This window comes from Hemiscyllium ocellatum, unplaced genomic scaffold (genome assembly GCF_020745735.1).
Source record: "Hemiscyllium ocellatum isolate sHemOce1 unplaced genomic scaffold, sHemOce1.pat.X.cur. scaffold_201_pat_ctg1, whole genome shotgun sequence".
Lineage (NCBI taxonomy): Eukaryota > Metazoa > Chordata > Chondrichthyes > Orectolobiformes > Hemiscylliidae > Hemiscyllium > Hemiscyllium ocellatum.
Window position 1 is genome coordinate 367,769 of NW_026867947.1, and position 25,301 is coordinate 393,069.

General features: G+C 42.0%; 1 non-coding gene across 1 annotated transcript; it reads right to left on the reverse strand.

Moving 5' to 3' along the window:
- Positions 1–7,909: 7,909 nt before the first annotated feature.
- trnar-ucu (transfer RNA arginine (anticodon UCU)) lies at positions 7,910–8,001 on the reverse strand. The gene is given in 2 exon segments: positions 7,910–7,945; positions 7,965–8,001. It is a non-coding gene; the product is annotated as a tRNA-Arg (tRNA).
- Positions 8,002–25,301: the final 17,300 nt, after the last annotated feature.

The window sequence follows — 25,301 nt, forward strand, 5'->3', positions numbered from 1 at the left end:
CTCAGCCCAGGTCCGCATCCGGACAATATCCTGCTGCAACCAACAACAGACCTCTACACTATCCACCACTCCAGCAACCTCCATGTCATTGGCAAAATTACTAACCCATTCTTCCACAACTACATCCAAGTAGTTATAAAAAAAATCACAAAGAGCAGAGTTCCTGCAATCGATCCCTGCGGAACACCACTGGTCACCGAGCTCCATACTGAATGCTTCCCATCTATCATCACCCTCTGTCTTCTATGAGCCAGGAATTCCATATCCAGACAGACAGGTTTCCTGTATCCCATGCCTCTGTTTCTTTTCTGAATGAGCCATAAAGGTGTTTTGTCACATTCTCTAAGGATTCAATAAGATTCGTGAGGCTTGACTTGTCCCTTATAAAGCCCTGCTGATTATCTCTAATCAAACTATGCTTTTCTACGGAGGTATAAATCCGCGCTCTCAGAGTCCTCTCCAATAATTTGCATACCACAGACATGAGAAAGTGAGGTCTGTAATTCCCAGGATTATCCCTATTCCCTTTCTTGAAAAAGGGAGTGACATTTGCCATCATCCAATCATCTGGTGCAACTCCGGTGGTCTGTGAGGGTGCAAATGTCATTGCCAAAGGCGCAGCAATCCCTTCCCTCGCTTCCTGTAGTAACTTTGGGCATATCTCGTCTGCTCCAACAGACGTATCTATCTTTATGTTTTACACAATTCTCAGCACATCCTCCTTCTTAACACCAACCTGTTCACATATATCAGTCCTTTTCACTCTGTCCTCACAAATGACAAGGTCCTTCTCAGTAGTGAATACTGAAGCATAGTATTCATTAAGGACCTCTTCTACCTCCTGTGACTCCACGCACATGTACCCTCCACTATCCCTGACCGGCCCTACCCTCACGCTGATCATCCTCTTGTTCCTCACATAAATGGAGATTGCCTTATAGTTTTCCATAATCCTTTCCAACAAAGTTTTTTCATGTCCCATTCTAGCTGTTCTAACTCTATTCTTCAGTTCCTTCCTGGCTACCTTCAGTGAGTCCCCAGAGTGTGGAAATAGGCCACTTGGCCCAGCAACTCCGTACGGACCCTCTGAAGGACATCCCGCCAAAACCCATTCACCTAATCTGCACATCTTTGCACGGTGGGTGGAAACTGGAGCACCTGAGGACCCCACGCAGACATGGGGAGAACGTGTAAACTCCACACAGACTGTCGCCCAGGACTGGAATCGAAATCGGTTCCCCAGTGCTGTAAGGCAGCCGTGCTAACCACTGAGGCATCGTGCCACCCCCATATGACCCTATAGAGGTCTAATGATCCTTATGTAAGCGTCGTTTTTCCTCTTAACTAGATGTTCAATAACCCTTGGAACCTTGTCAAATGCTTTGCTGACGTCCATTTGGACAGCGCTGACTGCTCTGCCTTTACCTATCTCTTGGCCACCTCCACGAAGAGTCAATCCAGTTTGTAAAACACGGTTTTCCACTCATAAAGCCATGCTGACCATCTAATCAGTCCTTGCCTTTCCAAGTATACGTAGCTCCTTTCTCTCAGAATCTCCTCCAACAACTCCCCCATCAATGGGCTCAAGGGGCTGTAATTTCCTGGCTTTCCCTGCAACCCTGAAGTACTGGAACAGCATTAGCCAATCTCCAGTCTTCCAACGCCTTACTGTGGCTGTTGATAATATAAATATCTCTGTAAGGGACACTGCAATCTCTTCCCAAGCTTCCCATAATATTCTCCGATCGACCTAATGAGCTCCTGAGGATTGATCGATCTTGACTTGTTTTAATATTCCACCACTTTCTCTTCTCTGTTGAGGATTTTTTCCAAGACATGGCAATTTATTTCCCAACGTTCCCGAGTTTCCATGTCTTTCTCCAGAGTAAATACTGACAAGACTTTTTTTTTTGTTTATGATCTCACCCATCTCCTCTAGTTCCACACATAGGCGACCTTATTGACCTTTAAGGGCCCTATTCTCAACCAAGTTTTTTTTAGCCCTTATTCAAACTCACACAAAGTGAAATTCTGAAATAAACCATATCCACCGTACCAACACCCACCCCCACCACACCCTTATCTTTTCTGTCATTTAATTTGCACCAACAAATAAAATCCAACAGGTTCAAAAACAAATTTTCTTTTATAAAATTTGTTTCTAAGAGTCCGTTACTTTTTATTGATATGTTGTTTCTCACTCATTGCAACATACTCCTGACTTTCTGTCAGACTAACAGTACTTGTTTTTAGACTGGAAACATAAAGGTTTGTGCGAGTTCTTGTTTATCAATCAGAAAAAAAAGTAGCTTACAGGGTCTTCAAGTAATAGAGAAGGCAAATCAAATGCTGCCATTTTTTACAGAGGGAATGGAGGCTAATTATAGGGAGGTCTTACTAAAACGATGCAAGGTACAAGTCAGACTACACTTAGAATATTATGAACAGCATGTGTGCCCGAAGGAAAGGTATTGTTGTATCAGAGGCAGGCCAAATAATTTTCACTCGGATGATATTGGGAATGGAGAGATTTTATAATAGAAGTGGAGTAGATTGAGAATGAACCAATTAAAGTTAAGAAAAATGAGAGAGAAACTGAATGAAACATGTCTTTGATCGGTTAAATGCTGGGAAGTTAGAAAATAGAACAGTGCAGCATAGCAATAGGCCCTTCGGCCCAACACAATGCTATTCTCAACTCATCCCATCTGAATGTACATGGTCCATATCCCTCTATTCCCTGCCTGTTCATGTTTCTGTCTAAATGCCACTTCAAAACTTTACTCACGTTTCTGTTTCAAGACCTCGCTTGGCAACTTCCACTCTCTGAAAAAAAAATCTTGCCTCACTCACATCATTTAAACTTTCTCTTTCTCACCTTAAACCTCTGCGCTCTAGTATTTGAAACTTACACATTGGAAGAGAGATTCTGACTATCCACATTATCTATCCTGTCCTAGCGTTATATTCCTGGACCTGGTCGACTGTCAGCCTCTGATACTCTCACAAAGTAATCCATCTTTGTTTAATTTCCTCTTACACCTAACACACCTTTAAAAAGTCAATACAGGTAACGTGCTGATAAACCCTTTTTGTACCCTCTCCGAAGCCTCCCCATCCTTCCTATTTTGAGATGAGAACTGCACACAATACTCCAAATGTGGCCAAACAGAAGTTTGATACAATTACAACATCAGATGCAAACCACGATACCCAACGTTGTGACCGATGAAGGCCAGAGTTCCATTTGCTTTCTTTCCCATCTGAAACACTCCTGTTGCCATTTTCAGGATATGACTGGCTAGCACCAAAATCATAAAAGAAACGTCAAAAATTTTAGTCTGCCGGGAGGTTAAACAAATGTTGATCCCTGTTCCATTATGAGAACTTGGGAAGCTGATGAAGTGTGACATCAAACAAGCGATCAAAGAAGTGGGTTTCAAGGCGTATTTTGTCACATAAAACGAAGTTTGTATCACAAAACTGATTTGAACGAATTTGTTCTGCTCGAGGTCATCACCTTTTGTCAGACTCAAAACGACTCAGAATTTAGTTCTTCCATAACTCAGTGGTTTGAGGCTGGTTTTGTAAACCAGGGTTTTTAACCTCCATTCTCACGGCAAACTTGCTGAATTTCCTTACAACTTTGCAACAAGCATCCGAAGGTGCGTGTTAGGACTTATTTTTGAAGGAAAAGCTGAAAGTCATTTTTTACGCAGACCAGGGCTCATCTGTTTCAGTTTGGAAGTCCACATCCGTGTTTTTCCTCTGAGGACCATTTGGATGACAAGCTTCTGATGCGAAGAATGCCTTCGTTTGGCAGGAAGAAAAACGTGACTCATTAGAAGCAGTAAACTAACGGTGACACAGTGGGAGACGAAAACTTACAGGGATGGGGGTGTGTGCTTCTGTTCCTTATGTAGAGACAGGAATGCGCTGGAATCCAAATTAAACCGGTCAGAGGCTGGAAGAGCACAGCTAGCCAGTCTGCCTCACAGGTGGAGACATCGATGGTTTGCAGATACCAAATATTCACGATTGGGGCAGTCTTCGAAGGACAGCCTCCTGTCAGTTTACTCCTCTGCTTATGTCAACAGAATCGGGTTTTAAATCTAGTAATGAAGAAAGAAGAGGCCAAACGGTTCAATTCCTCATTTTATGTTAGTTGGGATGTCCTGAGGTCGTTGTCACTGTCAAAAGATGTGTCTGTATAAGTCCATCTATGGGTTAAAAATGAGGTTCAGTCCTCCCCCAGGTCATGAACAAATGTGACGGTATCTGACTTCAGTCTCTATCGCTGGTTCATTTGAAATTAAAACTTTGCATGGAAAGTCTCATTGAGACAAACACTTCAGACGTCAGGCTAGATTAGAATACTTACAGTGTGGAAACAGGCCCTTCGGCCCAACAAGTCCACACCGACCCGCCGAAGTGCAACCCACCCATACCCCTACATTTACCCTTTTACCTCACACTACGGGCAATTTAGCATGGTCAATTCACCTGACCCGCACATCTTTGGACTGTGGGAGGAAACCGGAGCACCCAGAGGAAACCCACGCAGACACGGGGAGAACGTGCAAACTCCACGCAGTCTGTCGCCTGAGTCGGAAATTGAACCCGGGTCTCAGGCGCTGTGAGGCAACAGCGCTAACCACTGTGCCAACGTGCCGCCCATTACTGTGACTGTGGGCCAAGTAGTGTAACTGAAAAGGAGAATGGATGGATGTTTGATGACTGGTACTGACATGATGTAAAAGCACGGTGTCACGAACATTCTTTTTCGATAGAAATGTCTCATCACAGGAAAAGAAAGCTATGCTGTTAAGAGAAGACACAATTGCACATGCCATCCTTCCTGGTCGACCAGTGGTTCCAATGCAGCACTTTCACCGCTGTGGTTTGGATTCATTTCTTGGTCAGGGAATCAGAATTTATTGTTCCTGGCAAGGGCAACAACAAAGTAGAGCATCTTTGACTGGAATCAGATGACAAACGCGTCCGCATGTGCCTTGCAATATTGTACAGGGCCATAAGGTGGCTCACTGGTTATCACTGCTGCCTCACAGCGCCAGAGATATGATTTGCCTACAACTGGGTTGGCTGTCAGTAAGGTGCCTACTTCAGGCGCAAATGAAGAGAAAAAGGGTAAGGAATTGTTCTGTGAGAGTTAATCCCTGGAGGATTGGTGTGCATTGGTTGCATTGAATAGCCAGTTTCTGAACTGTAGGCATTCTATGTTCTTTTAGTGTGTTGCTTTAGCAAATGTTCAGACCAGGGAGAAAAGTGAGGAAAAACAGTCACTTCCCTGTCAGGGACCGTTCCATTACGCGACAACCAACGGATTCACTTTGCCTGAACTAGCTCCTATTTTCCCTACATTGGTAATGGCAGTACACAGCATTAGAGCGGGTTTTAATGTGTTGCATTGGACCCAGCATCCTTTCCCAACATGGACTATACAGGGATATAAAGAGATAATAAAAGACGTATATGGCAATGACTGGAATGAAAAGACGCCAGGAAGAATGGACAGCGTTTACTTGGAAATAAAAACATGGAAAGGAAGCCATCGAAGTAGGGAGGGGTAATGCCATTTGAAAAGACAAGGCGAGGTTTCATGGGTTGGTGGAAAAAACGAATAGATCATGTGGCGTGACACCAGGTAAAACTGAGTTGTGTCCGTATGGAAGGTTTCCAGGCGATGAGAATTTGGTGAGAGTAAACAGGAGGGAAATTCCTACATTCGGATGGATCTATATCAAGACTTTGGAACTTCAAAACCAGCGATGAATGATAAAGAGAAGTTTGGAAAGTTTTCCTTTTCCTTCTACAGCAGTTGAATTCGAAAATGATTACTTTTTCGCTGGAAAGATTATTGAGAAGCTGATCCCAATATATTTGTGAAGATGCGTGCAGGCATGCAAGGAATGAATTTCACCGTGACAGGGAGTCTGGGCGGCCATGATGGGGACGCGTTACGTTCACACTCTGTAATTGGTTAAAGTTAATTGGAAAGAAACTTCATAACACCTGCAACTGAGTACGACTAAGTACAGAATGTGCTGATTGTGAGGAAAGGTTCAGCAGCTTGTTCCACGTGAACTTCTATAAATTGTAAAAAAAAACTGAGCATGAAAGGGAAGCCGGTTAGCTCAGTCCACTGCGTAACTGGTTTATGATATAAAGTGAAGCCAACAGTGTGGGATTAATTCTCGCAATGTCTCAGCATACCCTCAGGATCATGATCTCCCAACTCAGCTAATACTTTGGACGATGGCGATAATCAAAGTGAAACTATACTATCGTGAGTGGGAACTGACCTGCCAATGTAATGCACCTTTATCCTTTCATGTGTTGCATTGGAACATTTGGCTGCAATCACAGAGAAGGGAGTGAGTCCATATGCTGCTCACTCATCTCCCCCAAAAATATCCAGTAACAAGACACGAAAAATATTCCTGCTGCAATTCTGTAATCTTCACAGCAATACTTATAAACATCGTTATCGTTTCGATTCCAGTTTTTCTCATAACAGTCAAAATGTCCAAAGAGATAAATTTAACACAGCGCAGGATCAGCGGTATGAAACACGTCATTTTTTTTGCAAACATCACCTCTGTATCTCTATTGAGTGTTGGATATTCACTCAGGGAGTATTTATGGCTGGTCTTAAGTAACTGAGGCATTTCCCAAGGACAGAGCACTCCAAAAAATCATATTATTTTAGAATAAATGCTTTTTTCTCAACGTTCTTTTGCAACTTTTAAATATATATGCACAGACATATACATGCATGCGCACATACATTTATATCTGTGTGGATATATAAATATGCGCATATATGCGCGTGTGTGTGTGAATTCAGGACATTAGTAATGGATAGTCGGCCATTTGAATGATCTTCCTGTAGAATGTGAGAGCTTAGAGATTACAATAATGTCCCGCAAACGTGGTGAAAATGTGCCATAGAAAAATGTGGCGAAAATCGGCTTTATTGTATGCTGCATACGTTTACAGTGGTGTCCTGCGTTGATCACCGGAAAAGTTATGTCGCCACTGGGCTGGGATTTTCCTTCGATCGGCTTCACTTCGTCAGGGAATTCGATTCACTGAAATTTTACCAACTTCCATCGGCATATTCATATGACACATCGACCCACACTGCACACAACGACAACAATATTCAGCATACTGCACCCACGAGCACGTGGCATGGTTTTATTAACAGTGAAGACTGAATAATATTATGCAAGGGCAAGTGAATTTCAGTTTAATTGGTAAAGTCACAAGAATCCAAAGTAAGATTCAAAATGTCAGAAATTCACGTTCATTACCTTGGCCAGAATTCCAGCCCAGCAAAGGGGAAATCTGCCCTGAATCCCCTGAATCCATGCAATTGCTTGCTCCATGTATCCACTTTGAAACCCATGTGAAGCAACATTCAGCCTGTAGGAGAACGTGTCAGAACCCTCCGCTGTCTGATCTAAAGCTGAAACAAGAGCTGTCTATTCCAGCTGGAAGGGAAGGGATGTGGAGGTGAGACCAAAATATTTCGTGGCGTTTACTTCATGTTGTCCTTATTGTGGTTGTTTAAAAATCTGGACCAGAAATGGCACAGACACAAAGGAGCCCATTGTTAACACTGATCTCGTCCCGCTCCATGATTCAATATCATCATGGCTGACACAACAATTTTGTGTCTTTTTCCAGACTACACACATCATCGTGTTGTGTACTGACTAACACATGTTTATTGGTCTCTATCATAAATAGACATCGAAAATTTAAACTTGTGAGAGGAAAATGTTCCGTTTCGAGACAGTTGTTTTTCTGCACGAATATTGTTGGTTTTGTAGATGAGCAGCCGAGTCTGCTCTGACCGCCTTCCAAACCATAGAACAAAATTCGACTCTGATGGGACTCGAACCCACAACCTTTGAATTGCAACCTGAGCAGTGACATAGAAGTCCAATGCGCTATCCATTGCGCCACAGAGCCGCGCCTAGCAGTGCCTTTAAGCACACAAATTTCTCTTTGACCCATTGCGTTCAGGACACCCATCTCACGTCTGTCAGTCCTGGTCACACGTTCCAGTATCTGTTCCTTATCCACGTGTGCTCTGGCTCTTAAAGGGTTCGGCTACAGACTGCTGGAACGTTCTCATGACACGTAGCTTTACCACGTGCTCAGATAATGATTTCCAGATAACCGATGGTGAAAGCATTCTCCCAAATTCTCCTCAAAACATCTCGTCTCCTGTATTTCATTTATGTCACTCTATTCCTTCCAAATACAGGCTGATCACTCTCATACATATCTATCCTCTTCATAAAATGTGCACGTTAATCGGTTACTCAAAGAGCTATCTCTGCTCTTCGATAAACATCTTCCAACCTAGCTCGTCTACCTTCACAATGGGAATGGTCCAGCCCTTGCCATTCCTGTCATCTCCTCTGAATATCTCATCCTGCAATCAGAAGCTTCCAGCAGACTGGCGATTACAACGGACAAGCAAAGTTCCCTGAAGTAAAGGCAAAAGGTCTGAACAAAATCAGCAGCTCGTGTCCATATCTCATGAGAAAGGAAAGTTAACATTTCGAGTCCAATGATCTGTCTTCGGAACTGATGGGATGGAAGGTTGGGTGAAGAATGTGGAAGAGGGCGGCGGGTTCTAAAATGATTGAACTCGATGTTGGGATCTAAAATTTGCATGGTCTGTCTGTAGAAAATGAGTTGCAGGTCTTCAAGCTTGTGTTATTCCTTGAAGGAGCATTGCAGCAAACCAGAGACCGGAATAGTGGCCTGGGAACACAGTGTCTAGATGAGAGTGGGGCTGGAATTGTACAGTAATTCAGGCACCATCCGAGGAGCAGTAAAATCGACGTTTCGGGCAACAGCCCTTCTTCAGGAATACAGGCAAAGAGCCTGAAGGGTGGGAAAACAGTGCAATGTGAAGTTACAGGAGACTGGAAGATCCGGATAGTTTTTGTTGATTCTGGACAGAATGCAAGTGGTCTCAGTTTTGTCACCGACTCTCTCTTCCTCTCTCCATTGCAGAGAGATCACATTCTGAGCAGGAAATACAGTTGCCTCCATTGAACGAAATGCAGACAAATCTCTGGAGGATGTGACTGGAAGCTTCCACAGTGAGGAGAGATATCAGAAACCAGCAGGAAATGTACCTTACAACATAGAGCGTTACAATGCAGTGCAGGCACTTCGGCCCTCGCTGTAGCCGCGACCTGTAAAAATAATGTGATGCCCATTGTAATGGAAAATTAGCATTTATTTCGAAACCAATAAAACTACAGGGAAACAAAGAAGTAAGAACCTGACTTTGCAGAGGCAAGTATTGCAGACAGAAAGAAAAAAAAGTAAAGTTAAACCGAACTATTAGCAGACTTACAAGGTCAGTAAAGTACCATATCACCAGACAAGGAATGGGAAAAAAAACAACTCCGTATCTGGAAAGGAACTCGAATGTTTCAGGTCCCTGACACTGAGGTGTTGATAAGAAGAAGCGAATTCTATTACCAAGGGAAAATGTATTATATGTGGAAGGTGCACCAGTTACCTTTTTGTTAGATACAGGGGCAACATATTCAGTCCTTAAATCTCGGCCATTGAGAGAGTCGACGCAATGGATGCGTCAGGATTCGTGACGTGAGAGAGATTAACTGCACCCCTATTGTGTGAAACCAGTAATGGTAAAACATTCCAATTCTAATTTCATTTCTCGGAATTCTGTCTTTAAATCTGTTGGCTGGCGATCTCATAGTGAGGCTGGGGTCGAATTAGCGCAGTACCCCGACAGGCTTGCAGGTAATACAAAAAGAAGATTTACCAGCGAAGGCTGTAAAATCCAACTCACGACCCCTGATGCATGGCTATGAGTGATGATTACCCAGAGAGCCATAAGTTCAGTGAGCGATTCGCTCGCCCAGGTAGCAAGTAACCATGTTAATCCCAAAAACACCCATTTACATGCTGGAGATATGAGGCACTGCTCAGCACGCATACACCTCATGGACTTTTAAAATCATATGAGAAGGATTGGTTTAGGAGAATGTTTGAACCTGGTCAGTTACTATTGTGCGAATTTTATTAGAACGATCACAGATGTGCAGTCAATGTAAACTTATCCAAAATATCTGTGACGGCAAGTAGACCGTATCTTTTTGATGTGGAACGCTCCTTTCCTCAAATACCATTGGCGAACAGATCCAGTGACCGGTGGCAGGATTTGGGACCATGGGTACTACTGGCACAAAAAAACGAAAGCTTGTGTCTTCAGGGACGATGTGCATATCTGCTTCAATGCAGATATAAGGACATATATGGAGAAACTAAATTGGCTCACTGAGGCAGATAGGGCAGTCCAGGAAACCCCCGCCAAGAGGGTAGCCTAGCGTAGAGCTGTGGTAGATCCCTGCCCCCAAGATTAAGAAGGCTCGCTACTGAGTGCAAGGCAAAAGGCAAACGTGATGTGAGGTTCATACGAAGCTGTGAAACCAAAAGAATAATCCCGAAGTCTCAGTATCGTCCTTGCAGAACATAAGACTCGTTCAAACCTGAGGTTGGAAAAGGAATTATTCCAGTCTTTGAATCCCTCCTGAAGGGTGAAGTGATAATTCCCTGTGAATAATCACCGGTGAGAGCCCCCATTTTTCCAGTCAAAAAGGCAAACATTCCAGGTGAATCGGGGAAATGGAGGTTTGTTCAAGACCTGCACGTAGTCAATTATGCTGTTGTTCCGCCCGCCCCAAATGTTCCTAATCCTTGTACTATATTAGCTCAAATTCCACCGGACAGTAAATGGTTCTCTACTTTGGATTTAGCAATTGCCTTCTTTAGTGTACCAGTACACCCAGAAAGTCAATTCTGGTTCACTTTTCCATTCAAAGGCAAATCGTACACATTCAGGTGAATGGTCTCTTTCCAGTATGAACTCGCTTGTATTTCAGCAGATTGCCGGAATCAATTAATTATTTCAAATCTCTGCAGACGAATGGTCTCTCCACTGTGTGAACTCACTGGTGCCTCAGCAGACTGAATGACTGAAAGAATCCTTTGCCATTCTCAGAACAGGCGAACGGCCTCTCTCCACTGAGTTCGCAGATGTAAAGTAAGATCAAATGACGTCCAGAACCCATTCCCTCTGAGAGAGCACTTGAATGGTTTCTCGTCAGCGTGAATACGTTGATCGTACAGCAGTTCGTGAGGCCTTTCAATGCCTTTTTCATACGCTGGGCCATTAAATGGTTTCTTGTCCGTGTAAACCCACTGGCGAGTCAGCAAGTTAGAGAACTGAGCAACTCCCTTTCCACACTCAGAACAGTTGAATGGCTTTCCCCCGGTGTGGTTGCTCTGATGAATCTTCAGGGCAGACAAGTAATTGAATCGTCATCACATTTTCACAGTTTCTCTCCAGCGTCCCTCCAATTATGCCTCGATAATTCAGATAGTGAATACTTTCACTCCACTGTGAATTTAGCTTTCTGCTTTCCCTTTCAAAGGCCGGTAAGGTCAGGCTACATGGAACAAAGCAGCTCCTTCAAATTCTGATGTAATGCTTCGTTTCAGTTTCCCAACAGCAAATCCTCATCTTTGATATAACGCTAATAAATCCAGAAATATCTCAGTAAGGGAGAATCCTCAGAACACCAAAGCATATGATTTTCATTCTTCGTCGGATGTGGGTATTCCAGAACAGGTCAGCATTTATTGTTCATTCCTGATTTGACTGGATAAGGTGATGATGAGCTTCCATCTTGAACCCTCGTTTCTGTGTGCTGTCGGAAGATCCAAATTATAGGTAAGTGCAATCCACAATTTTGACCCAGTGATTCTGGAGTAATGGCAATATATTTCCAGATCATGATGGTTAGTGGGTTGTAGGTCTTTCCTATCTGTCTAATGCCCTTTTCCTTTTAGATGCACGCAGTTGTGAGTTTGTAATGTACTTTTGATGGAGTCTTGATGAATATCTGCAGTGCATCCAGTGTATGGTGCAGATTGCATGTCTGAGCATTTGGTTATGGTGAATGGATGTTTGTCGATGTTTTATTAGTTATGTGTTGCTGCTCAATTCAGCTACTCTGTTCTGGACAGTGTTAAGCTTTTCAATATTGTTACAACTGCAGGAAGGAATCCTCAAGAAGGTTGGGATTTAAATATCTCTTGCTACTCAGATGCTGACTAATATGTTGTGCTTCTCCTGTGCATTGTTTCTTTCACACTGCAATCATCCAGGCGAAAAGGAACTATCCCATCATGTCTCATACTGTATTGTAAAGTAGTAAACAGTTGGTAGGGAAAGAAGAAAAGAAAGAAGAACATTTGGTCAATGAGGTGAATAACGCTCTCGCTCTGAGTGTGAATAGCTGTTAATGGAGTCTGCCAGTGACAAATCATCGGTGGCGTTTAATTGCAGGCTATGTGTTAGACAGGCTTTAGGAGTCAAGAAAATCTCTGACTATGACCTGCTCTTGTGGCCACAATGATATATGGCTGCTAAAGTTAGCTTCTCAAAGACATTGTGACTTTCACTGCACCAAAGAAGGACTTTGGACCCATCTTGCAAATGTCCATCATGAAGTAACGATCCATTTTCATCCCATTATTTTTCAGAAATTGGTCTGGAGCCTTTAGCACTCTGGTACTCCAAGTGATCAACGAAATATTTTCCTAATTCCACCACCTCCAGCGAAATGCTATTACCAAATATATATCCCCCTCCCCGCCCTTGTCCGCCTTCCCCAGCAACCATTCCCTCCGGGGCATCGTGGTGCACTGCAGCTTCACTCTCAACACCTCCCCCAACAGCTCCATGGAAGCTTTCCCTAAAATCGCGGAATATGTGACACATACATTCATAGAACATGAGAACGAGGAGCAAGGCTTTGCTGTAAAGACCTTAAAGACTGATTCGCCTTTCATTCAGCTCATGCCTGATCTTTCCATGGACACACATCCACTTAACCAAACTCTGAAGGTAATCTTTACTTCCTTTATTATTAAAAAAAGCAGCCCTAGCTTAAAAAATATTGATTGATGTAGCATCAACTACATTGTTGGGCAAGCATTCCATCGAGGAACAAACCTCTTGTTGAAGAAATTCCTTCTCAATTCAGTCCTATATCTCGTTCTAATCTGGAGGCTGTGCCCTCCTGCCCTAGTTTCATCTGCTAATAGAAGCATGCTCTCGACTTCTATCTCACACATGACCTTCATAATCTTATATGTTTCCATAAGATCCGGCCTCATTCTTCTGAATTTTCGAAAGAAGCCTATTCCATATAGTCTCCTGTCATCAGCGAACAGCTTCAAATCCGGAATTCCATCTGCCAGAATATTTCCCATTAACCCAATATTTCAATGTTCCTCTACAGATTTTCACAGTCCTCAACACACTTTGCTCTGCTACTCACCTTTGTGTCAATTGCAGATATTGACACGATGTGCATGGCTCCAAAATCCAAATCATCCATATAAATTGTAAGTAATTGCGGTCCCAGAACCAATCCCTGAGGAACATCGTTGATGCTGAATAATATAGCACTCATTTATCCATGCTCTGCGCTTCCTGTTGAGAAACAATCCTCAATTCATGCTCATACTTTACCCTTAACAGCATGCATCCGTTTGCTGTCAGCCCTTGAACAGCACCTTGTCGAGGCCATTTTGAAAATCTAAGTACATCAATTCACTGGGTCCCGTTGTACACCATGCTCGTAATGCCATCATAGAATTAGAAAAGATTTTGCTGGAATGACCTGCTCTTCATTAACCCAGGCGACATCTGTCAAATTTCTACCGAGATGCCCCGCTATTTCTTCCTGGATAATAGACTCAAGATATTTCTGCACTACAGACGTTAAACAAATTGGTCTATCATGTTGGAGAATGGGTCTGGGTGGGTTGCACTTTGGTGGTCGGTGTGGACTTGTTGGGCCCAAGGGCCTGCTTTGATATTGTAAGTAATCTGATCTAATTCCTCGTATTTTGTCTGCATCACTTTAAAAAGAGTGACGTCAGATGTGTGTTTTCCAATCTGCTGGGACTGCCCCAGAGATCAACGAATTTTGTAAAAATACCGCAAGCACAGTTCTTTTTTAACATACCATTGTGTTTAGCAACCTGCGATGCATTCCATCAGATCCTGGAGACGTAACCATCCTTTGCAATATTAGCTTCAACACTAGTTCTTTTGTTATAATGACTGTTCCCAGGTCGTCAACAAACTTCATCTCTTTGTCAATTACTGGAAAGTTATTAATATCCGCCACTGTGAAAACCGATGCAAATGCCCGATCAATACCATAGCTATTTCCGCATATCCCATAGTAAATGTCCCTTCTTATCCACGAGAGGGTCAACGTTTACTTTTGCCTCTCTTTTTCATTTTATGTTTTAATAGAAACCTCTGCTATCGATCTTTATATTCTGTGATATTTTTAATGACATGTTCTTTCTCACACTTTTCTGCATTAAATTCCATTTCCCTACTCTGAGCTAAGTTCTGCTGCATACCTGTGTCCCAATGTTACCTGCAATATCCTTCAGCACTATGCACAACTGTACCGAACGTCGTGTTTACTAACCCATCCTTCTCCACCCCATCCACGTCGTTTACAAAAAATGACAAAAAACAGTGAACCCAAAACAGATCGTTGCAATACACCACAATCAACAGAATTCCAGGATGATGTTTTGCCATCACGTAACACACTCTGTCTTCTTTCAGCTGGCTAATTTCTGATCCAAAGCACGACATCCTCCTCATCCCATGCCTCAGTATTTTGCGCAGTCACCTGCCATGGCGAAATTTCTCAAACGGATAACTGAAATCCAAACGTGCATTACATGAACAGCTTTAACCTCATACATCTGTTTAGTCACCTGGCAGGTTTTGACAAGAGTTGTAGCTCAGTTTTAGCTTCCAGATGAAGATTTCCTCACTGAGATGGAAGGTTCATTTCCAGACGTTTCGTTACCCTCCTGGGTAATATCTCCAGTGTGCCTTCGGGTGACGGACTGCTCATGATTTCTGCTTTCTATTTATATGCTTGCGGTTCTTTGGGCTGGTGATGTCATTTCCTGTAATGATATCATTTCCTGTTCTGTAAATGGAGTCTAGCTCGATGTGATTTTGATGGATTTCCAGTTGGAATGCCATGCTTCTCGGAATTATCGTGTGTGTATCTGTTTCACTTGTGATCGGTTGGATGCGTTGTCCAAGTCAAAGTGGTGCCTTTCCTGATCTGTATGTAAGGATACCAGTGAGAGAGGGTCACGTCGTATTGTGGCTAGTTGATGTTCATGTATCCTGGTGGCTCGTTTTCTGCCTATTTGTCCATATGCAAAAACTGATGTAATTTACAAAATACCATGCAAGAACTGTAACAAATGTTGCATTAGATAAACACTACATTCGCCTGAGACAACACGTCCATCCGAGGACAAGCCAAACAGCTACATGCAGGAGAATTAATTGAAGCATGGCATTCCAACCAGAACTCTATCGACAAACATTTCGACTTCGACGCCATCGACTACACCCTGAGAAAAAAGAACTGATAATGACATCACCACCGGAAATGACATCACCAACCCAAAGAAACCCAAACATTTCATTGGAAAGCAGGAATCATGAACAGTGCTTCGCCTGGAGACCCACTGAAATTGTTACCTAGTAGGGTGATGAAACGCCTGGAAATGAACTTTCCAATTCAGTGAGCAAACCGACATCCAGTTTAATGACCTATTCAAAGAACTCGAAAATGTTTGAGTCTCGTCCACCCATTCACAAAACCGGCTTGACTTTCCCTCATAAATTTATTCCAATCGAGATGATTACAAATCTTATCTCATGGAACTTTTCCAACACTTTACCCACAACCGACGGAAGAGTCAATGGTCTATAATTTCCAGGGTTTTCTCTACTCCCTTTTTTTAATGAGAGAGCAACTTTTATTATCCTGTAGTTTCTGGTACTCTCACTTTGGACATTGACAACATGAAGATCAAAGTAGAAAGCTTGGAAATCGGATTCTTAGCTTCCCAGAGAATCCTAGGATAAATCCGATCCGGCCCAGGGGAATTTATATATGTTCACATTTTCAGAGCTTGTAACGCCTTGTCTTTGGGAACTTTAACCCTATCTCGGATAGTAGCCTGTTCACAGTATTGTCCTCGACAACATTTTGTTTTCCCAGTGCGAATCCTGACTAAAGACATTGCTTTCGCGCTTCCCCCATCGCTTCTGACTCCACGCACTATTTACCACGACCGTCCTTCATTGGCCATATTTTATTCCGTTCATTCTTTTAGCCCTCACATACCGATGGAAAGCTTTAGGATTTTCCCTTATACTATCTGTCAACAAATTCTCATTTCCCTCCTGGCTCATCTTCAGTCTCTCTTCAGGTCTTTCCTGTTTAACTTGTAACTCTCAATCTCCTTAACTGAGCCTTCACATCTCATGGGAACACAAGCCTTCTTCATCTCAACAAGAGATTCAACGTCCTCAGTAATCATGACTCCTGCGCTTGACAATTTCCTCCCTCTCTGCCAGGTATATACTTATCAAAGACACACAGAACCTGCTCCTTGAATAAGCTGCATATTTCTATTCTGCCCATTCCGTGCCGTTTCTCTGCCCAACCTATGAATGGGTAATCTTATCTAATCGAATTGCAATTTTCTTTCCCCCAGCAATAGTACTTGCAGTCCGGTGTATACCTATCCTTTCAAAATCTAAAGTAAACATAACTGAATGTTGGTAACTATCAGCAAAGTGCTCATCTTTCGCCAAATCTAACATCTTGCCGTGTTCATTTCCCAGCACTAAATCTAATTTAACCTCTCCCCTTGTTGGCCTGTTCCATTACACATTATTTAAGGAATCTATTGCAGTTACACTCAAGGCTACTGTGACTGAGCTCCTTCATCTGATCGACATGTTGATTAAATTCCCGCATGATAATTGCCATACCATTTTCTTATTTGTTATTTATGTCTTTGTTTACTGCCCTCCCCAATGTGATCTTAAAATTTGGAGGCGGATTGACTCCAACAATCAGTGACATTTTCTTCTTAGAACTTCTGATTTCCTCCCAAATGGATTCAAACCCATTCTCCATAGAACCTATATCATCTGTCAGCATCGGTCTGAGGTTGTCCTTCAATGTTTCAGTTTCACCACCTTCCTTACCATCCTTTCTGTCCTTCCAAATTGTCTCATACCAGTGAATATATACCTCCCAGTCTTGACTATGTTGTCGCCATGTCTCTGCAATGTGTATTAAATCGTATTCATTTGTGATGATTTATGCCGTTATATCTCCAACCTTCTTCCAAAAAGTACGAGTATTCAGGTATAGTGCCTTTATGGTCGCATTCTTACACATTGATTAAAAACATCTATAATAATATCTTCTGCGGTATCCTTCCTTCTTGCTTCTTGCTTCTCCTCACTTGTCCATTTCTGACCTCCATACTTAGTACACAAGTGCTCAAATACACCTTCCAGGTGAAGCAATACTTTCCCTACACTTCGCACAATCTAGTCTACAGCTCATATTGTGGTCGCCACTACCTTGGGAAACGAAGTGTTTTGCAGAATGCCAAGTTCTATCGCCAAAAGTGTCCCTCAGCGTTCAGTTCACTGCTCCTTTAGCACAGAACTATGTTTCCTAGCGAACGTCTTTATCTCAGTCTTACTGCAGTGTTGCACCATAGCTTAGCACATGCTGAATAAGCAGCAGATCATTTTCTGCTTGAGGACCCCACGACCCTCCAGATCAATTTCAGTCATTTTAGAGGCCTGAAGTTTCCCATGTGTTGGCCCCCGACACACTCACCAGGCCTAGTCACACGCTACCTTTGGTTAGTCATAAACAGTCTCTGTGAACAGTTGTTTATGCTCCAAACAGATCATTATCAATTCGTATGTTCAGCTGCTCGTCTCTCTCTTTCGGCTCTATCCCGACATCTCGTTTCCTCCTAATTACTGCGACTCCACATATCTTCTGCATATAGACTGAAGTTTTCCTGGAAACCATCAGTGCCAAGGACGGGGTCACTGGACCGAAAATGTTAACTCTGATTTCTCTTTCCAGCATCTTTTGGTCTTGCCCATGAGGAAGCTTGATACCGTGCTTCTGTAATGACCCCCTGCACATAAGACAGAACGGTTTTAATCCTGAAAGTTTCTCTTGTTGATGAATCCCATTACAACGTGAGCCACTGGCATCGACTTCGTAGGTCAATGAAAATAGAAATCATGTGCTTGGGATTTGTGCTGCAGCTCTGTTCTGGATATGATAAGCAACAGAGATCAACATCTCCGTCATGTCAGATGTGAACAGATAGGAATCTCCAGAAGAGTTGGAATTAAGTAAATGTTTTTCAGTTGGAGAAAATTCAACCATTTCTCCCTGCAATAGACTGTGGCTATCAAATCAAAATATTTCATAACCACTAATGCTTAATACAGCGTTTTCGAGTTAAAATATCTGAACGATCTTCCTCCAGAGTGACAGTACAGGCGTGTCAGCAAATGGAATGATTGACTGAATCACGTTAATTGTTCACCGGGTGAACAGTCCTCTTGTGGTGAGATATAGGGGCAGAATGCAGGAGGAGGGATGGAAAGGTTCTTAAGCAGTTTTACATAGGGACTGAGGAAGTGTTCGTGGTTCTTCCGGATTGAAGTGGGCATACTCCCAATTCAGAACGGACTTGTATCTTATGTTCCTCTCTGTGTCAAGGGAAGAAATTGCAGGTGTTCTGAGCAATGGTTTACTTTCATCTTTGGGTTTGTGGTCGACTGTACTAACGCAAGATTGGGAGAGATAAACCAGAGAATCACACAGCAGTGAGTCTCACATCAGTGGAAGGGAGCCTTTTGGAGCAAACCTTGAAGGAGAGAGGTAACTGCCACTTCACCAGGCAAGGTTTCATCAGGGAGAGTCATCACGGTTTTGTGACAGATGTCATGACTAACAGATTGGATTAATTACATTTTATTGGCAAGTGATCAGGTTTTTGTTACGATGGTAGCGAAGTTGATGTTGTTTGTGTGGATTCCAACAGAGCCTTAAACACGACACCACTCTGAAGACTGGTTAGAGGATATAAGTGAAAAGGGATTTAAGGTCCCCTTGCAGTTGGATACAAACTTAAATTGGTGGTGGTTAGAGATACAGGATGGTGTTTGAAGGCTGTTTGTGTGACTGGAACTGATATTCAATGGTGTAACACAAGGATGAATGCTGGGTCCCATGTCGTTTGAGAATGTGTGGAAAGAATATAGAACATGTCAGGAGGAAATGATAAACAGAGTTGTCAATGATACGAATATTAGCAAAGTGGTTAATAGTGAGGAAGATCCTTTTAGGAAGAAGGAGCACAGAAATGGATTTACCAAATGTCAACTTCAGAGAGGGGATGTTGTAAGTAACCATGAAAAACATGAGGTGGTGCACATTGGAAGTAAAACGTAAACATATTACTCAATGATTAACAGGACACGAGGAAACCCACAGGAACAGAGAGACTTTGCATGTTGGTCCACATATCCGTGAAGGCAGCAGAACATAGTGACAATCACAACTTTACCAGTCAATGCAAAATTTATAAAAGCAGATAAAGTAGTGCCACAAGGAGACAATGTGGTGAAGAAAGTACTTGGCACGCTTTTCGTAATTCATCAGAAAGTTGATTATCCAAGTTGGAATGTCATGTTGTGGCGAAATGGAGCATGAATGAGATCACATTTAGAATACTGTTTACAATTATGGTCAACTTCTACAGAAAGCATTTTCTGAAAATTAAAATTGTGCACAGATGATTTACAAGGATGTTGCGGGGAGCCGAGGGCTTGAGATAAGCATGGAGATGGGATCAGCAGGGGCATTTTAGCTGGAATGTTCCAGGCAGCGTGTCACGTTCTCACCGTTTATAAAATCATGAGGGGCATGGATCGACAACTGGCCTAAATCGTTTGCCCATGATGGTGAAGTTCAAAACTAGAGGGCACAGGTTTTAGGTGACAGGCACTGAGACACACTAAATAACGTATAGAGAGTGACAGAATGATGGTTAATTACCAACAGGCATTGGTTAAGATCAGTCTTCGGTTTTAAAAAGAAGCATTTTCTTAGTGAAAGCAGTTTGGTAGATAAGTCGTGAATGGAACATTAGGGGTACTAAAATTGAGTGATGTACCGATGAGTAAGTGAGTGGGTAAAATATTGTTCAATGCACTATGAAATGGAGAATGCCATATTTGTAAGGAACAATCAATAAAGATCTTGTAAATTAAATGTTATGTTGCAGGACAATGACATACTCACCTAAATGGCTATGCTGGGATATGAGTCACATTGACTTTTCTGCAGAAACATCAACTGTTTCGGAAGTCAAAATGATAGTTTTCGTCTGTTCAGCAGTGGCGAAGCCAATATATGTTCCACCATTCCTATCAGAACCTGACACGATGAGCATGCAATGCCTGATCGAAACATTCCGGTTGATGAAACTCGTTTTCCTTTGAGAAACAGAATGTAGCAGTTATTCAACTGCAGATTTCTCTTTTACTTTACCAACTTTATATTCAAACATTCAGTTGCACTGACAGAATGCTGAATTCTGTAGCATTTTTTCCCCTCAGATTTTCAGCCTCTGCAGTGTTCTTTTCTTTAGTGATCTGAATGACCTGATATTTATGGGGAAAAGAATGTTGCAGTTTGTCTCGCATGTGACAGAAGAATCAAATGAGTGGTGACAGGTGCATCTTAATTTTCTAAAGAAGTTGAGTGGAGGTGATGTCGAGTTAAAAGCGTGGATCTGGAAAAGTACACCTGGTAAGGCAGCATCCGTGGAGTAGGAAATCGATATTTCGTGCATAAGTTCTTCGCCAGGTATGTTCGAAACATTGACATTCCTGTTCCTCAGATGTTGCCTAACCACTGTGCTTTCTAGCGTGATCCTTCCTGACTACAATCTCTCGCACCTGCAATTTTCGCCTTCTACTTAGGTCGGGGTAGTGTCGGATACTGTTCCTGAGATGTAACAACATGTTCGTAATGATAGTTTGGATATGCAGTTGGAAGCTCATCACTGATGTAAATCATTCTCTACCTCCCAAACTGCCAAGCACATGCAGGTCCTGTGCCTCCTTTGTTGACATTCCCTAAACACCTGACGCCTGAAAGAAGAAGGCCTCATCTTCGCTTGGGACTTTGATGCCACATGGGGTCACCAGTTTTCTCATTCGCCCTTCCCTCACATTATTCTAGTTTCATGACTCCAACTCAGCATTGCCCTCATGACCTGCACGTCACCTTTCCAACCTAGACGTTGCATCTCCTGTCAGAACTCGTATCTTATTTTCCACCTTTATCTACTCATCGCATTCTCAGCTATCAGGCCCCCAAATCCCCAAACGGCCCATTTATCTCTCAGTCCCTATGGCCAAAACCACATTTCTGATGCGGTGTTAATGCCCGAAACATCAATTCTCCCACTCCTCGCATGCTGTCTGAACAATTGTGTTTTCCACCACCACACTGTCCACTCTGAATTCTGGCATCTGCAGTTCTCACTTTCTCCACGGCGCAGTATTCTGTAAAAGACACATTATTGGAAAAGTGCAGTTTCTGAGTCTTTCTAAGTTGTTAATTTCATTTGCTCAATCGGCTCTAGATGGAGTATTGAGTGTCTTTCTGCAATTATCATTACAGCAGGGATGTGACAGCACTGGAAACTCTCCAGACCAGATTTACCAGGATATTGTCTGTTTGAAGAATTTCAGTTATGAAGATGGTTTGGATGGACTGCGCTGTCACAAAGATGTTCTCTTTTTAAAAAAAAACGAGCTGTACTTTTTCTCAAGGATAATGTGTCTTGATTTTTTTTAATCAAAGTCATTGTAAATCAGTTCAGGCTCCGAATCAGATGAAGTGTAACAGTGTAAAGTGTAATTATTCGCTGTGAGGCCTTTCGTTTCCCCATCACCAGATGAGGCTTGAGGACAAAGACTTTATGCTTTTGAAATCAACTGTATAATGGTAAAAGAGTGGTCATTCTGGAATGCTGAATTCCGGTTTTTAGATCCTGCTGCAGTGGTGCACTAACTAATAACTTTTCTGCTTCTGCCGTTCTAATTTTTACCCGCAAGCTTCTGTTCCATTGTTACTGTGTTTAAGGTGCTTGTTTTTTCGGAATGTAATGTACTTTCAGAACAGCATAATTCAGTCGACTTTGGATAGACTAAGTTCTGTGGGTTTTCTATGTTCTGTTTCTTTTTTATTTATCTATCCGTCATTTTGTGAATATATTTTGTAATTAGCTAATTGGGTAATTATTACTGTACACTTAACGAAAAAGAATATAATGTTGCGATCTGGGTTGTCTGCTTTATAACTTTTTGAATGGTTTAGCCTTGCCCATAACAAATTGCAAGATAGTTGATGGATTAAAAGAGCAACCGATATGTTCTTGCGTCTTTATTTGGGGTGTTGATTTGGATTGTCGTCGACAGTTCTTGGGAAAGTAATGTCTCATTTAGGTACAAAGTGTTGTCTGGCTATGGACGATGTAAAGTTGGCAGTTTTACAAAAAACTAATTCATGTCAGGCTTCTGGAATAAGCAGAATTGCTGGGGTTGTATCTGCCTCTTTCTGTAAGGAAAGGAGAGGTCATTCCCCGCAGTAGCTCAGCATTTAACCCAGCTGGAAAATTCATGAGAATCTGCAGAGATGTTTAAACGTTAGTTGAATATGAAGCAGCTTGAGTTAGACGCGAGAGATAAAGAAAAAACACAAGATTTCAAGCAGTTTCAGGTACGATTCGAAGAAGAGAGAGCAGCAGAGTCGAGAGAAAGGGAGACAGAGTTTGAACTTCAGAAATCGGCAATTATTAAAGGAATTCACATTAAAACGCTGGAGATAAATGCTGAAGATAAGATTACTCTGGAAGAGCATATTGTTAAAACGACAAGGATAGCAGCTTAAATGGCTGATTGTAATGAACTGGTCCATAAAACAAGGATGGGCTTCCAGAATCATTTTAATCTGAGGGATAGAAATTGGGCAGAGAAATCCTCACTTTGAAAGGGAAAGTTAAATCTCTGTGAAGATCATGAGGATAACTTATCACAGTGTAAATAGGAAAACCTTGAAGGGAACAAGATCTGAGGTTTCCGTTGCAATAAAGTCGGCCACATGAAATCAGTATTGGAGAACTGGGGAAAGCACTGCAAAGTCGGATGCAGGAAAACAAAACAAGCCTGGATGTTTTGTTGGCATGATAATAGAATGCACCGTGGAGGCTGGGAAGCTGCATCAGAGTGCACAAACCAATCAGAAGTTGGTAAGGGGGAAGTGCCAGATCTGCTTGAAAAATATACCTGCAAAGTTAAAGTTTATTTACCTTGGACAGGAGTAGTAGATAGAGAGGTGACAATATTAAGGGGCACAGGAACGTCTCAGTCTGTGATGCAGAAGAAGGCGGAAATATGTACTCCTGAAGACCTATGTACTCAGGAATACATGGTGGGATGAAACATTGCTCAGTTATGTACAGTAAGGATAGAGTGGGCAGAAAAGAGTGGGGAGTTTATGGTGGGAGTTCTGCACGAACTCTCAGCTCCAAGAATATAATTTGTGCTTGCAAATGATATAGCTCAATCACCGGTAAGCCGACTGCACACTAGTTCAAAAGCCAGTCGAGCTGCAGGCAAGAGTAGCAATGCAGGACGTTGATAAAGGAATTTTCCCAGATTGTGTCTTCACGCAATCAAGAGTCACAATCGAAAGCAGGACAAATCAAAAGGCAAGGATTAGGAGGCTGAAATATGATTACATCCATTTGTGTTAATTAATACTTATTCCCATCTATTATTGGATGTAGGGAACCTACACAATGCATCAAGATTCCATTTTTTATTGTCAAATAAGTGGGACACAGCAGGGGACAAATGTTAAAAACGCAAGTATATTCAGCTCAGCTACTCAGTTACAGCAGAAAGTTGAAAAATTAAAGCAGTTGGATCAGAAGACATATATTTGGAAGGAGAGTGAATGCATCCTTGTGTGATATTACTTAGCAAATGATATGTTAAGGAGGAAATGAAGCCCAACATATAATAAAGCACGTGAGAAAAGAGTAGAATGTTTTTTATTCCCAGTAGGCTGCAGAAAAGTGCTGCTGCGAGTGCCGCATGTGCCACAAATTGAATTAGGTGTGAGGAAAATGGAGACTAAAATACAAAGACATTTTCACTGGCCTGGATTGTAGATGAATATAGTTGAATTTTGCCAGACGTGTCATACATTTCAACTAAATGGAAAACCATGGGAAATAATAAAGCCTGCACCTTTTGTTCCTATTGCAAAGTTCAAGAAATTTGTCTTAATTGTCTTGATGCATTACGTAGGTTCTCTACATCCAATAAAAGATCGAAATAAGTATTAATTAGCATAAATGGATGTATTGACGAGATTTCCAAATGCTGTTCAATTTTGCAATATGACAGCTAAAAGGATTGAGGAAGAATTATGATTTTTAAAAAAAAAACTAGAGAAAGATTACCATCAGAGATACAATTAGATCAAGGGTCAAACTTCACATCCAAACTTTCCAGGGAGTATATAGATAGCTTCGGATTAAAACGAATCAAATCTAGTGTGTGCCATCCAGAATCATAGGGTGCACTGGAAAGGCGACGTTAATTTTTAAAGACTATGTTGAGGATTTATGGTTCGGAGTAGCCAGATTTGTGATGATGGAACACTCTGTGTCCTTCATTGAACAAACTTGTCTTCCCAGTCTCCTAAAGTTTCAATGCATAACATAGAATTATTACAGCAAAGGTCATGACAACTCAGCCCATTGTCTCTTTCAGTTTGGAATGAGCGATATTTCTGATATTATTCTCCTGCATTGTCCCCGTAGCCCTGCACATTTTGTTATTAGCAACTGCTTTTAATTGTAAGCATTCTGCCAGATATGAACAATATGATCAATCTCAAACAAAAACAGACGTTGGAGGGAAAGCTCAGCAGGTCTGGCAGTATCTGTGAAGAGAAACCAAAGTTAATGTTTCAGGTGCGGTGATTCGACACAATCTGTATTCCCAATGATTAAATGGTGTGTATATATACAATATTGTTCACTTTATCACATTTAAAATTATCCTGTTCAGTTCACATTGTCATTCAGCATTGCATCTCCCAAACGTTGGCCCTTTCCTTTATGTGAACTATATTTAATTCTATCTGACGTTAAGA